At 48.1% G+C, this 15,479-nt stretch overlaps 1 protein-coding gene across 1 annotated transcript in view; it reads right to left on the bottom strand.

The window, feature by feature from the left end:
* The window catches only part of Ntn1 (netrin 1), a 180,579-nt gene extending 170,976 nt beyond the window's left edge, over positions 1 to 9,603 (bottom strand). Inside the window, exon 1 of the mRNA XM_051180346.1 lies at positions 9,450 to 9,603. The gene's annotated coding sequence lies outside the window, so the exon portion shown is untranslated. The remainder of the gene's footprint in view (positions 1 to 9,449) is intronic.
* Between the last annotated feature and the right edge of the window lie 5,876 nt (positions 9,604 to 15,479).

The raw sequence follows: 15,479 nt of genomic DNA, 5'->3' as shown, positions 1-15,479 counted from the left end.
GTCCCAGGTTTCAATGAAATAGGAAGTGACACGATCAGCTGAGAGTGGGGGAAGGGCTGTTACACTGGAGGTTTGAGGGCACCACAGCTGCAAATGTCCCTGAGATAAAGGCAATGTCTGCTGGGAAGAATAAAGGCGAAAGACAGTATATAATAGCCCCCTCAGTCATGGGACAACCACGTAAACACAGAACCTCTGCAGCCCCCAGAAGCTGTGCTGCACAATAATTTGACCAGGAACCATATGCAGTTGTTTTAATTGCAGCATCAAGAAATTCAAATCAATGACATCTAAAGCTCAGTTACCTCAGGTTTGGACGATGCTGGTAAGGTGCATTTCTATCCTCTCTGAAACTTCTTCCAGACAGACCTCATGAGAGAATCCAGGAGGACCAAAGAAGAAACAAAGAAGTTACTGAGGAGGCTGTGACCCAAAACTGGATGCCAGAGATCAGGGTTCCACAGGTGGAGCAGTGCCCCTTCCCCCCCTGGGGTGGGGGGGGGACAAAGCCCATGGGGACCAGTGGAGAGGGAGGAACAAAGGCTTAAAGGAGGCCAAGGTGCTGTTTATATTGTTGGCCAGCATCAGACTGAGGGAGAAGAATCTCAGATCAGACCCAAGCATCTGCAAAGCAGGGAAGGAGTGGGGCAGCCCTAGAACAGCTGGGGGTGGGGGGTTTAGGAGGCAGAGAAGCCTTGTGATGCTGGTCTTACAGAAGCAGAACTCTTTGGGGCTTGTCCCTGCTGTTGCTTTAATAAAGATGGAAGGGTTACAATAACATCTATTAAGTATACACCAAATCGCCTATGTTAATTCATTTTAAGATCTTTTCTTCTGGAACACTTTAATATTTTATTCAACTTTAATTTAGCATATATTGTCAACAAACTTTTATTTTAAAGAGCTATATAATAATTACTTCATACTTTTCAGGCCAGGTGGTTCACTGCAATGACTCATCAACGTATTGTCTTGCAATACAAAAGCAACCATAGGTAGTAATATAAACTAGCGGGTAGAGCTATGACTGGATAAAACTTTATGGACTCTGAAAAATAAATAAGTAAAAATCAAGATGGAGGGAATGTGGTTGGGCTGGAGAGGGTGGCGGGCCCTGCCTTGAGCATCAGACATATGTAGTATGGAGCAGAAAAAGCACTGTAGGAGGAGTGGGGTCCCCCAGGGAGGATGGGCTGTGTGGCAGCATGAGGTAGGCAGGAGCAGTCAATGGGGAGGATGAGGATTCAAAGTAGGGTGTGGCCAAGAGATGGGGCCTAGAGGGCCAGGGCTAAGAGCTTGGGGGGAAGAGGACAAGAAGACAGTAAGGACCTGAGGGAAATAAGGTGGGTGGCATCCATCTCATGGATAACCAAGAGCCCTCTCTACCTATGTATCCATTGGTTTTAGTTTTTATTTTTATACATTTTTTATTTATTTTTTTATAGTTTTTTTTTAGATTTGATTTAATTTTACTTTATATGCATTGGTGTTTTGTCTGCATTCCTGTCTGGAGCTGAATTTACAGACGTTTGTGAGCCACGTGGGTGTAGGGAATTGAACCTGGGTCCTCTGGAAGAACAGCCAGTGCTCTTAACCACTGAGCCATCTCTCCAGGCCCTGATTTTAGTTTTTATTTCAGTGTTTGGGATAGAACCCAGTGTCTTGTTCATGCTAAGTATGTGCCCTACCACTGAGCTATATGCCTCAGCACACAGGTCATACTGTTTTGGTTTGTGAGACAAGGTCTCACTGTTATAGCCCAGGCTGACCTTGAACTTGAAATCGTCCTCCTCCTCAGCTTTCCAAGTAATGGGATGGCAGTTATCTGTCACTACTGCCAGTATGGGTTTTACTTTTGAAACCAAGCATGTGTTGTGCCTACTGGGTGCATAGTCCTCTTGTGATCACTCTAACAGTCACGAGCTTGTTGTCTTCATAAGATTGAGTTAGGATTTTATTTCTATTTTACAGAAAGATCATTAACCCATTGCTGCTAAGAAGAACAGATGTTGGAACTGAAATAGTTTTATGGGGACTAGAGAAATGGCTCAGTGGTTAGGAGCACTTGATAGTCTCCCAGAGAACCCAGGTTCGAGTCCAAGCACCCACATGATAGCTTACAACCATCAGTAACTCCAACTCCAGGAGAGTCAACTCCCTCTCCTGGACTCCATTAGGCACCAGGCACACACAAGGTACATCGACAGACATGTAGGCAAACCCCTCATACACATAAAATGAAGTCAATCAATCTTAACTTTTAAAAAGAAGTCTGACCCATAAACGAGGTGGACGTGGTGAGGCTCAGTCCTCTAAGGAAACAGGAGTTTGAGGTCAGCCACAAATGTGAGCTGTGGCCTGAACCTGTTCCACTTCTCAGCATCTCTCTGCTGCAGTTAAAGAGACAGGCTGAAAGGACTTGGTTCCTAGGACTCTGACATGGACTAGCAACTGTAACCAGAGGTGATGTGCAGTCATCTGGCCTCCCTCAATTGATCATGTTCCCTTGAGAAATAGAAAGAAGTTTGCTTAGGCTAAGCCTTAATGCCTGTACTCTGCTTGCACTTGCTGTGGCTTTAAACACATTACTCTTCCCATTGGAGAATCACTTTAGTCGTTTTTGAAATGGTAGTAACCACACCCACTTTATAGGCCTGCTACCAAGATTTGAAAGGCATATATGATAGGGTTTTGTTTGGGGTGTGTGTGTGGGGGGGGGAGCTAGGGATCTAATGTAGGGAGTCACACATGCTAGGATAGTGCTGTGCCACTGAGCTGCATCCCAAGCCCCAGCCTGTTTTGTTTTTAATAATTACAGTCCTCAGATCTACTTGCCAGATCTCTCAGCCTAGAAGAATTGGGGGTGTCCTTTCATTTCAAGCCTTCTAGAGTCTGGCTCGCCAGACTGGCTACATGGGGCACTGCTCAAGGGACTTGCAGGTGCCTGGAGGGTTCTGGAAAGGAAATTAGAACATAAGGAGCAGGCCTGTCCTCTGTCCTGTGTTCAGGGTTTCTAGAGATTACTCCTTTACTCCAGACCGGGCCATTCATTTGGATCTTCAGGTCAGGCCTCTTCTGGTGCAGGCTTCTTGGTTGAGGATTCCTGAGTGGAATTGAGCATAGACATTGACACAAATCCCAAATCTACCCAGGCCTTTCATCTACCAGGGCTCTTTGAAGGAAGGAAAGTGCATGTGGATAAGAGAAGCCAGCAGATGTAATTTATTTTCATTTGCAAAAGCACTTTTGACAAGATCCCACCCTAAATACTCTTAAAATAAAGAAACTGGGTCGCAGTGGGGGAGGCTTTGTCATGGATGGAAGATCCTCCCCGAGGAAGGAAACAAAGGGTGCAAATGAAGAAAGGATGGATCTCCGGATAGAGAAACTTGGAGGGGGACCTGAGCACAGGGCTGGGATTCCACTCATTAACATTTACAACAGAAGGAGAGGATGCCCTGACTGAAACTGGTTAGCTTAGAGAGGACCCTGGAGTGATGCCACCTCACAGAGGATGCCTAGAAAAACATCTTGTGTGGGTGGACACAGAACACAGGCAGGTGTATCTGGGCAGAAAGAATTTGAAAAAGAACGGAAGGTTCTTAGCCAAGATTGGGAAATCATTCCTTTAAGACACAATACAACGTGCCCCTTGGCATCATCCCGCCCTGAGCAGCACAGCCCTGCCCTCTACAGAACGCCGAGTGTCTCTGACCCATGGCCTCCAAACACCAGGTGGTTCCCTCCACACATGCACACATACATAGTACATAGCTACTCACATTTATGAGTAGCCACTCCCATCCCTATTCTCATCCATTTGAAATTTAGATCAATGTGATGTAAGCACCACCCCTCAATTTAAAAAGAAAAGAAAGCAAGGTTTCTGGTGGAATGTAAGAAACAAAGAGAAACCAGTAACACTCAGGTCTTAACAAGTTACTCAAGTTCTCCTTAGGGTCCTCATTTTATAGGCAGTGACACACACACACACACACACACACACACACACACACTGTTCCTTACCTCTTCACAATGCCAAGTTCTGAGCTTTTGAAGTGTTGCTGTTTATGTTTAGGTATTGTAAACCCCTTGGCTAGAGTCCAGTTGGAAGCACCCTTCATGATCCAGAACCCAGTCCCAAGTGAATAATGAATTTGGCATGAGAAAGAACTACAGGTTCTCAACCTGTGGGTCACGACCCCTTTCGGGGAGTTACCACAACATGAGGTAGGTAGCAGCATTAGGAAGACTGAGAACCACTGCTATAAGGGAGCTCTGGTCAAGAGGGACCTTGAGAGTTCTTCCCTCACAGGTGTTTATAACCCAAGGTCAGAAATCTTCCAGATGAGGCTCCATGGTGGATTGGGGATACAGCGAGCAAGGGATGCAGGTCAGTAAATGTCCAGTGGCAGGCCTGAGTACCCCATCTAGTGTCCCCTCAGACTGCAAAGAAGGAAACTAAGGCAACAGAAAAAGAAAAACTGCTTCGACACTGAATGGCTTGGGGGTCATCCATCAACTCCACCTAGAGCATACCTGCTACATTCTACTCTGCTAATTTGGGGGGTGGTGGTCATGATTTTGATGGGGGAAAATAGTTTTTTTTATTGAAAAATGATGTATTAGAAAGTTTCTATGCTTAAAGACGTGAGCTCCTGTTAACCACAAAATTCAATTATATGGAACAGCTTAGTTTCCTCGAATGTCAGTAAAATAAGGTATTACAGGTTTATATGTCACATGGAGAAAATCTAGAGACTTGACTCCAAGAGGCAGTACAGGAGAACAGACACGGATCACTGATTCCAAACAGATTGGGTAAGTGCATGGACATTTCAACCATAATAAGGTGTCAAAGGAAACTAGGATTTGGGAGGCAGGAGGGAGCCCTTTCCTCACCACAGAAGCTGACATCAGTTAGTAGGGCCACCATGCCAGCCCCAGAATCATGCCAGAGACTACATACAGCTGATGTATATAGTTCAGCCTAGGGGGCCACTGCCATGCCTGAGGCTGAGCACCTGGCTTATGAGGTCTCACGGGGAACTCCTTGGGTGGTCAGCAGGCCCAAAATTGTACACCTGCATTAACATCCTATGATTCTAGGCAAAGCACTTCACCTCCTTGAGCACAGACTTCCTCTTGTGAAAAAATGGACAGAAATCTTCTCTTCCTTCCTCCCAACTCAGTAACTAAGTTCTGGCCTAGAATGACTAATCACAATTGTTAGCTTGATAAGAACTAAAATCACCCAGGGAAGGGATTCTGGGCATGGTATGTGAGGGATTGTCTTGATAAACGAAGGTGGAAAGACTTGCCCACTGTGAGTGGCACCATTCCCTAAGCTAAGATCCTGCCTGGCCTGTATTTTCAAAAGTGAGCTGAGCACAAGCATTTGTCTCTCTCTCTGTTTCTTGACTATGCGAGGTGACCAGCTTCTTCAAGCTCCTGCTGTTGTGACATCCCCCAAACTCTGATGGATTTTGAGCCAAAATAAAGCTTTTCTCCCTTAAATTGTTTTTGTTAGGGTATTTTGTCACAGCAACAGGGGATGAAACTAAGATGCCTAGCAAGCCAAAAGCCACTGGCCTCGATCCCGAACCTATAAAGCAAAATCATATTCAAAAGACCTTGAAGCACTTAACCAATTTTAATTCATGAAGAACCAGTTAGCCAGGCACTACTACTACTATCCACCAGGAAACCACTCTCCCAAGAGGGATTCATCCTGCCCTGGACAATTGGAGATCATGTGTGGGGAAGTGGTAGCAGACATCACAGACATATTGGACCACATTATTAATAAAATGTTATTAATTAATAAGACAGTGAGCCTACATTATAACAAGAATAAAAATGTCCCCTTCAGCTGGCAACTGGTGAAGTCATGCAGTCACGAACATCAACTACAATGGCAGCTAACACCTTCGGAACACTTTCCTGCTCACAGTCGAAGGACCTGGGTGCTTGGAAGGCCCTGGTGGTGGAGAACTCAGCTGTGAAATTGTCTTAGGGAAAAGACAGAGGTGGAGACCATAAATTGGACTTGGATGAGCAGCTCCAGGAATGGTTGCTGTATCCTCAACACCTAGCACAGAACTTTGCAGAGTGGCCACCAGAAACACTATTTGGTAAGTGAACCAAGAAGGGCCTGGCTAGAACGTCTAAGCATATTTAGCAATGTATGGAACAAGGACTTTTTGGTGTCCAGTACCATGTCTGGGGTCAAGATTATTGGGTCTAATTCAGTTCTTCCTCTAGGAGCCACTTTCCCATCAGCCCTTCACTCACAGGGTAAGTCTTGGGTCTGCCCTAGAACCTGGATGATCTTTGGCAATCTCATCATCTGTGATGGGCACAGATGTCCCCAGTGTCCTCTGGCTCCAGAGTAGGATCCAAGTCTTTTCACTAGGAGCCAAGGCCCCTTCTTGTACTGGGTAGCATCACCCAGCATACCAAGGGCTCAGGAGGCCACTGCCTCCTGCCTGGGCCCCCTCCCCTAAGATCTGATTTTCTCATCATCTGGTTAGTCTCAGCAACTCACAGCAAAGGGATGAACCAAGCTGACCTTTCTGGAGGTTTGTTTAAAGCAGAACAATGTTTGTCTTGTCCAAACACTATGAATTACTCCTGAGGATCCTGCCCGGTTTTACAATCCACAGCTACAAATGGCTTACATAAATAGGGACTTGTCCCTCCCCTGGCCCCTCTCCACTTCTAATGGGTCTCTCCCCCCACCCTCCCAGTCCACTGTCTCCCACTCCTTCAGTTCTTCCTTCTGTCACTTCACACTTTCTCCTAGTCTGTGTCTCTCTAGCCCAGTGGTAAAGGGTAAGGTACTCACACCTGGGTTATTGCTGGCACATGACCCACTATGGCTGGCTGCCCTGTCCTTGCTATGGACAGGTTTCCCTGGCTATGGGAGCCTCTGAATGCTATTCTACCATTTGTGCAGTGCTGGCAATGTGCATGGTTAGGTCCAACTATGGAAATGCCAGGGTGTGTCCCGGAGATGGAATTCCGGGTTTGGGGGACTCAGTGTCCAGTCAGCCTTCCGCCATCCTTTATCTGACTGGATGCTGAACTCACCTACACTGCTCTGATTGGCTGAAAATTCTTGGGACTTGATTGTAGTTCCTAGAAATAGGCTCCACTCATTATGTTACCAGTCTGCTTGTCTGCTTTTGCTGACCCAGTAAGCACTATGGAGAACACTCAGAGGTTGTGAGTCTGGGAGACAGGGGTCTTCTGGGAAATGTGGGCTGCATTTCTTTAATATGGTCCCTACAGCACTGGCATCAATGTTTGGGGAAGTTCATTTAAAATGTCTTGTCCTGGACCAGTGAGATGGTTCAGTGGATAAAAATACTTGCCACCACCAACCCCGATGACATAAATTTGATTCCCAGGACCCACATTGTGGAGAGAACTGACTACCACAAGTTGTCCTCTAAATCCACATGCACTGTGTCATGGGCGTTTGGAGTACACAGTAAAATAAACAAAAATTTTGTTAAAACATAAATGTGTGAAACTGAAATAATGTGGTGTTCTGACTGTGCTCACCCCCATATCTAGAGACACTTGGAAGCAATTTCTAGTCAAGTACCCAGTTGCAGCAAGGGGTGGGTGGAGCCACCCTGAGAGAAAATGCGGGGTTGCTAACACTTCAAGGAGGTGAAGATTTGGGAAGATGCCAGGGGTGTGTGCTCTCAGGGCTGGTGGCTGGAGGTGTGAGTAGTGTGTGGGATCCTTCTACCCAGAGCCTCCAGCACTTGGGGCCAAATGTGATCTCATTTTACCCTTGTTTTGCAAACGAGGAAACTGAGCCTCAGAAGGGAGGAGTGACTTCCAGTCAGAAGTTGGTGAGTGGCATGGAATTCCATCTCCGGGACACACCCTGGCATTTCCAGAACCGCCCCTTCCTTCCAGCGCTGTCTTTGCAGGTCCAACTTCTGAAGGAGCCAGGACCTCAGAGCCAAATCTGCCCAGCCAGGTGGACACACAACGAGCCCTGTCCTCGGGAAGTCGTCCCAGGAGCGTCCCTCTGGATAGTGCGAAGCCAGCTCTGCCCACTCGCCCTCTCCAGAGCCATGCTGTGGGCATTAGGGCTGCGGCTGGAGCGCAGGGGGCGCCACCAGGGAAGGGCTCCAACATTCAGACCAGTAGGCTTTGGGGGGTCAAAGTGGGGGCTGTTCTAAGTTAAGAAACCATTTAAGGAAAAAGCCCCCAGCCCCGAAAGGACTCTGTGGTTCGGGCAGAAGTGACGAGCAGTACAGAAGCCACGTGAATTCCTGAGTCCCCCCCCCCCGCGACGAAGGACAGGATATTGCAAAGACCCCAAAATAAAGTCTGACTCTGCTCGGGGTTGCACCAGCCTGGCACTCGCAATTTAGGACACCTAGGATCTCGCGGTGTGAGCTCGGGTACCCACCGATGCTTTTGCGAACGGGTTTTAGGCCGGTGATCCTAGAGCCCCGGCTTTAACATCTTTGTGTTAAACTAGCGGCTCCTCCTTCCTGCTCGACACTTGGATTTTTCTAATCTAGTTCTTTGTCCCCGGTGCCCTTAACCCCGGCTTCCTGTTTTCCGAGCCACCTCGGCCTGCGCCTGGGTCCAGCTCTCGCTCGACTTTCCCGTCGAAGGCCCTCGGCGAGTGATTCCCGGGCGCGCAGGCGGAGGCCTGCGGGTCCGAGGCGCGGGCCGGGGATGTATGGAAATGGGTAAAGGAGCCGGCGGGCGCGGCGGCGATTTATTCTGGGAGTGACAGCCCCTTTGAGCGCTCCGCGAATGGCATTTTCTGTCTGTGAAAGCCTTTCTTCCCACCTCTGTTCAGATTAGCTCGGGGTATGAATGCGCCCATTATCCAGCCCGCTGACCATTCTGAAACGCCAAATTAATTACTAAGCACTGAATCAGGCGCCCAGGCCGGGCCACTGGGAGGTGTGAAAATAGCGAGCGGCCAGAGATGGGGACTGCGAGGGGCGCAGCGCGGAGAGGGCCGGGCGGGGTGGCCCGAGGGGCGGGCGGGCGCGGCGGGACTCAGGCAGGCTTGGCCAGACGCCGAGCGCGACCTGCCGGCGTGACCGTGAGCGACCGCGGGGCGAGCGGGCGGGCGGACAGGCGTAGAGCCGGGGTCGCGGCCCGGAGCAGGCTGAGGCTGGTGGGCATCGCTGCTGCCAGGACGCACGAAGTGCACCGGGCCGTGGCCGTGGCGTGCTTCCTGCTGCGGGCGGGCGGCTGAATCCCTGCACCGCCCCGGGTGGCCGCCTCCAGACGGCCCCAGCCCGGGGCCACCCCCTCCAACCCCGCGCCAGCAGGCAGTGCGTACCGAAGCTGCCCTCCGAGGCCTTCCAAAACTTGGGCGCCACCCTCCGACCGCAGCCCCAGCCAGAGCTATCCAGCGCGGGGCAGTCGTTAAACTGCTCCCACTGCCGATCACTTACCTGCGGGGAGCAGAGGCAGTGGGGGACCGGCACACGCTGGGCAGTGGAGGGAAGCGAATTCTCGGTGGATCCTGCTGGATTGCGCCGGGAGCAGAGGAGCGCCCTCTTTTAAGACTCTTCCCCCAGGTTCCGCCAGGTGGTGTCACGCCTGCCCGGCCCTAGCGGCTCCTCACTCACGGGGTCACGCTGTTACCGGGTGAGTGCTGCCAGAATCTCAATGACTCGCTCGCGTCCTGCGGCCTGCCGCGTTGGCTTCGGAGACTCTGGGGGCTATGGAGGAAGTCGGACACTCAAGGAGGACAGGATGAATGCAATTAGAGATAACGCTAATTACCCAAGAGAAAGCCAGCCATTCACCTTAACATCGAGTAGGTCTGAGAATTGAACTGGAGAAATCTGGTGTCTGGCCAGAAGCTGGGGATGAGCATGGGCTGGCAGACAGGTTTGTCCAAGGACGTGCGATTTGCGTCCCCAGCCCTCGCTTCAAATCAAGCGAGCTGTACCTTTGATGCAAGGTGGCTAGCTGGTCTGCCTTCAGTAATTGCCATTTAAATGATTAAAGAGTTGGAGAATTGCCGCCATGGACTCTTGGAAATGGGTCATTTACACCTCTGAAAGAGAGGAATTTTAGATCACCTGAGGGGAGGAGGAAGGCGCTCCACCTTGCTCTGGGGAGCACTACACCTTTCTACTGATCATTCTAAAAGCCTTGTGTACTTTAGGTGGTTCACACCGGACACTAGCACATGAAAAACAGTGGCCGGAGCTCAACTAGAATTTGACTTTCAGGCCATTATTAAAATTTTACACTTTAGGCCTTCTATGTCAATAATTATTCCTGAGACTTCGAACTGCGTTATTAACTTTTCTTTTTGTCTTGGCTATTTACTGACATTCTTTCTGCATACCAGCTTTCCTCGTCCCGAGTTCTGTATTGTGGTTAGTTTCTTGTGGCTCCTGTGATAACCTTCACAGAGGGGAGTTAGCATAGTGAATTTTCTGTTGTTTGAGACAGGGGTGCACTATGTAACCTGCCTGGCTTGGATCTCCCTAAGTATGTAACTCAAGCTGGCCGCAGACTCATGGAGATCCACTTGCCTCTGCTTCCCGTAGTGCTGGGATTAAAGGTGTGCATCCCAGGGAACAAAAAATGGGTCTTGCCATGTAGCTCTGCTCTGACCTGTAGCCTCCTTCCCCAGAGTGCAGGAATTAGAGGTGTGCACCACTAAACTTCTGCCAACCTTTTGAGTCTTTGAACTTCTCTGTTAACAGGTCCCTAGTTAGATAAGAGGTAGAGAGAGTCTTGGCCTTTCACTCACTGTAAAACAGGGACAATGCTAGCAATGAATCAGAAAGAAATTGAAGCCCTTGCTTTCCGAAATTACTAAAACACAGCAGAGGACCAGGAAGCTTAACGAGGCATGATTGTATGTTACTAGTTGCTGAATTACGATCTTCGGCTTCTAGTTGTAAACATTTCTTTCAGGTGTCAGATTAGACTCTTAAATTTTGGGATAGAGTCTTGCTATGGAACCCTGGTTAGCCTTAAATTCACTATGTAGTCCAGGCTGGCCTCAAATTTGTGGCTTGTCTTGACACTGTCTCTCAAGGGCAGGTGCTGGAACCAGGCATTCACTACCATACTCATTGGGCCATGCTCCTTATCCTTTTTTCCCTGGGGAGTCACTGTGGCTCCGGGATGCTACACACGTGCTCCGCTGCTGAACTGAACCCCCAGACCCCTATAGCTTCCTCCCACCCCTTCCCTCCCCTTATTCTTTTATTTGAGACAGTCTCACTATATACTCAGGTAGTCCTAGAATCCCCTGCTTCAGGATCCTGAGTGCTGAGCTTATACTGTGTGCCACCATACCCAGCTTACTTACTTTCTTTCCTAATCTATCTATCATATGTCTATCTTTGTCTGGGCTATATAAGCCCAAGTTGCCCTCAAACTTATAGGAATCTTCCTGCCTCAGCCTCCTCAGTGCTATCTTCTTTCTTCCTCTTTAAAAATCACACACACACACACACACACACACACACAGAGAGAGAGAGAGAGAGAGAGAGAGAGAGAGAGAGAGAGAGAACACTACATACAACATGAATATTGAAGTTAGAAGACAATTTTGGAAGTTGGTTCTAACCTGTGTGGGTCTCAGGGACTATTAATGTATATCCCCGATTGTCCTGAAACTTGCTCTGCAGACCAGGCTGGCCTCAAGCTCCCAGAGATCCACCTGCCTCTGCCTCCCGAGTGCTGGAACTACAGACCATGACCAGCTATGTGTTTTTATTTCTGTGAGGGTGACTGCTTGTCCTCGGAGGTCAGTAGAAGGCATTGGATCCCCTTACGCTGGTGTCACAGCAGTTGTCATCCGCTCATTGTAGGTGCTGGCCAGTGAACCTGAGGCCTGTGCAAGAGTGCTACCCACTCTTTACCACCGAGCCACCTCTCCAACCCCTCACATTGTTTGCTTTTCCTTTTAAAAAATAATTGTTTTATTTTATGTGTATGGGTGTTTTGCCTGCGCCATATGTGTGCCTGGTGCCAATGGGAGCCAGAAGATGGCATCATATGCCCTGGAACTGGAGTTACAAATGATTGTGAGTCACCATGTGGGTGCTAGGAATTAAACCCAGGCCCTCTTCAAGAGCAACAAGTGCCCTCAATGACTGACCCATCTCTCCAGACCCAAAACGAACCATTTTTTTTTAAAAAAGCAGAGTATGTTGGTACATATACTCAGTACCCAGGAGGCAGAATTGGGTGGATCTCTGTGGGTTTAAGACCAGCCTGACTACGTAGTAAGTCCCTGGTCAACCAAGGTCTACATAGTACGATCTAGTCTCAAGACAAACAAACAAGAACACACAGGTTGTGTTGTTGCTGCCACCATCCCCAATGACTGCCTTGCTGAGTCCCTTGTCCTCCCTTCTCCTCCATCTTTCTCTGTGGTTGAGTGGTCCTGTTCTGCACCCACTGTCTAGGAATCTGTACGTTGTTATTAAGAAGCAATGACAGACCGTCAAAAGTGTGGGAAGGACGTGGAGAAATCAGAATCCTGTAATGAGTGCCGGAAGGACAAAACTGTCCGGCAGTTTCTCAGAAAACCCAGTAGTACCCTATGTCAAAAACTCCAGTCTTACACAATCATCTCTCTTACCCAAGAGAGATAAGAACACATCCACACAGAACACACACACAAATGTTTGTAGCAGCATTGTTCATGGGCTCTACACAACCCAAACATCCAGCAAGAAAATATTGGAGTGAAAGCAGGATATAAACCATATAATGGCATATTATTCCACCATGAAATGAAATGATTGATGTACGCTCCATGAAATGTTTATGCTAAGTGAAAGAAGCCGGTCACAGGAGAGCATACATACATTACACGGTTCCATTTATAACGGGACACTCAGAATAGACGAATTGACAGAGGCAGAAAGTAGATTAGTGGTTGCTCACTCAGGCAAGGAGCTGAGAGAAGGAAAAGGGAAGGATGGGTATGATGTTTGCCCTGAAGCAACAAAAGGCAGTTTTTTTTTTTTTTTATGACGGTTACACAATTCCATGAATTTACTGAACACCAATGAATTGTACAATTTCAGTGGATGAGTTGGGTGGTATATGAATTATATCTCAATATAAATGTTAAATAATACTTATTCCATTTAATCCATACCAGGTCCTAGGATAAGCACTGGCTACACAGGGTCTGTACTCATGAACCTTACAACATAATTGGTGTATTATGTTATCCCAGAGTCCCGTGATCTTCTAGAAGAATGCAATACCCTCCTTGCACCTTAGTCCACAGATTTCCAGGGCCAATGGAAGGCCATTCTACAGACTCAATGTGATCTTTGAATCAGAGTAGTGTTTCCTGTGACAGTAGCCACGTACATGCAAGGCCATAGTAGTGTTTGCTGTAAGCAACTTGCCACGAGGCTTCAAACCCAAGCCTTGCCTTTCACTAGCTCCCTTAAACCGCTCAAGCCACTTCTTTCTTGTACTTTAGTTTCCTCACATGCGATACGGGGATAAGAGGGTCTATGTCCTAAAGACGTTGTAGTGCACGAATTAATATTTATAAAATCATAGTGTGGGATAGTTGTCTGCAAAGACCTCAGGTTGCTTCTCCACAGTCCACTAGGTGGCGCAGGCGCACCACTTCGGGCAACAAAGATGCCCCGTTTCCCCCACCACCCACCCCGGACCTCCAGCACAGTAAACTCTGGGTTTTGGTAGATGACGAGTGTGGTTCACCAGTGCTGTACCTATGGTTCACCTGTGAATTATATGTGGCAACATCACTTCTAACGCAGTAACTTCTAACACCGGGAAAAGGTGTATTTAATGCAGAGAAAACCAATCTACAGCTCAAGGTCTTACAGCCTGAGCAGCACTCAGATCCACGGTTACTTTGTACTACCACGCAAGCACCATGAAGCCGCCCACACCGGAGATCTTTCGCAGTCACCATGCAGTTTATAGACACCGTGATCATCCTGAAATGAAATTTATACATGATATAGCCTTCTGACATTCATATTGATTGTCCCGTTCCAGGTCAACCAAAATGTCTTACTAGGGACAGAAGAAAAAGCCACACACAGTGACATCTTATGTAAGTGTCTGGGCACAAGGACGTAAGATGGCATAAGGGAGGGGGTAAATACTTGTGTCTGTGTGTGGGATGACCAGAGAGACCACAGTAACAAAGACAGACAGAGGTGTGATCCAAACCCCTTGCGTAGCATTGCCATAAGCAACATTATTTTTCAAAGTGGTCACAATGTTTGGTAAAATGTTAATGTGTATTAACATTGTGAGAATAAAACAAAATGTGCATTCCAAGACTAGTAAAGTTGAGCTTCGCCTACCAGTGATTTTTTTTTTTTTAATCTGCAAGATGTTTAGTGTAGTATTTTAAAAGATACAGGAAAAGGGACAGCTCTGTGGTGCATGACTGTCCCCTACATGCCGTACACTGTAGGCACCTGGCACTTCTTGTCCCTGGCTACTAAATAGAAGCAGTGACCCCCACCACCACCACCGTGGCAGCCAGAACCATGTCCCCACAAATTTCCAACTGAACAATAGACTCTCCATCGGGCACTAGTAGTTCAGGATCAAAATTGCTTGGGCATTCCTAGCAATGGAGTAATTTGCTCTTTTTGGAGCTGGACTTATAAAAGGCATTTAGTTTCTCTCTAGTCCTCACAAACCCAGTTGTCTGGGCCTAGAACTGGCATTCAAAGAGGAGTTCAGAAGAAGAGGGGCCTCTTAAGCTGAATTTCTTCCCTCATATTTGCCCTGTGTCCGGAAGGGAGACCCAAAGAAGACCAGGCTCCCTGTCAGTCTCGTGCACAATCTGGTGGGAAGTAAATCGGCATAGACATAATCCCGATTTTAGCAGCCAGGGCCAGGGCCCTGGCCTGGAGACTTTCCTGCACTCTATGTGCTTGGCATGTCAATCACACGCTGTTCTTACGGTGTCCTCTCAGGAGTAAGGCCAGTGAGCTCAGAGCTCCCTCGGACAAGGTTTCTGACATGCTGGCAGGTATAGGCTTGTTCACGGGGCTCAGTTCATTATTCTCATCTCCACCTGCACTGAGGCATTTTTCCGGTCTGTACATCTGGCCCTCCTTTTCTCATGCAGCTGTGGCACTGCCCCCACCTCAATCTGTGGCTTGTTTGTCTTGCAAGGCAGGTATGACACGGCCTGATTCCCTCCCTGGTATTTCTGGAATTTAACTGGGCTAGTAGACCTAGCCCTGAGTGTCTCTCATCCTCCTTACACATTCTATCACTTTAGCCAGTTGACATCTCTGGGCCATCTGGTCACCTACAGCAAGGAGTCAGACGTTCAAGAATTCTAAAAAAAAAAAAGGGGGCAGCTGAGAAAGCCCATCAGCAAGCAAAAGGATTGGAAAACTATGACCGTGACTCTCTGCTGCTGCTGCTGCTGCTGCTGCTGCTGCTATTCAAGCCTCAGTTCACAATGTTTCTCACCCATG

The sequence above is a fragment of the Phodopus roborovskii genome, unplaced genomic scaffold (assembly GCF_943737965.1).
Source record: "Phodopus roborovskii unplaced genomic scaffold, PHOROB, whole genome shotgun sequence".
Lineage (NCBI taxonomy): Eukaryota > Metazoa > Chordata > Mammalia > Rodentia > Cricetidae > Phodopus > Phodopus roborovskii.
Note: the sequence above shows the minus strand (reverse complement) of the source record. Positions and strands in the feature narration are given on the sequence as shown.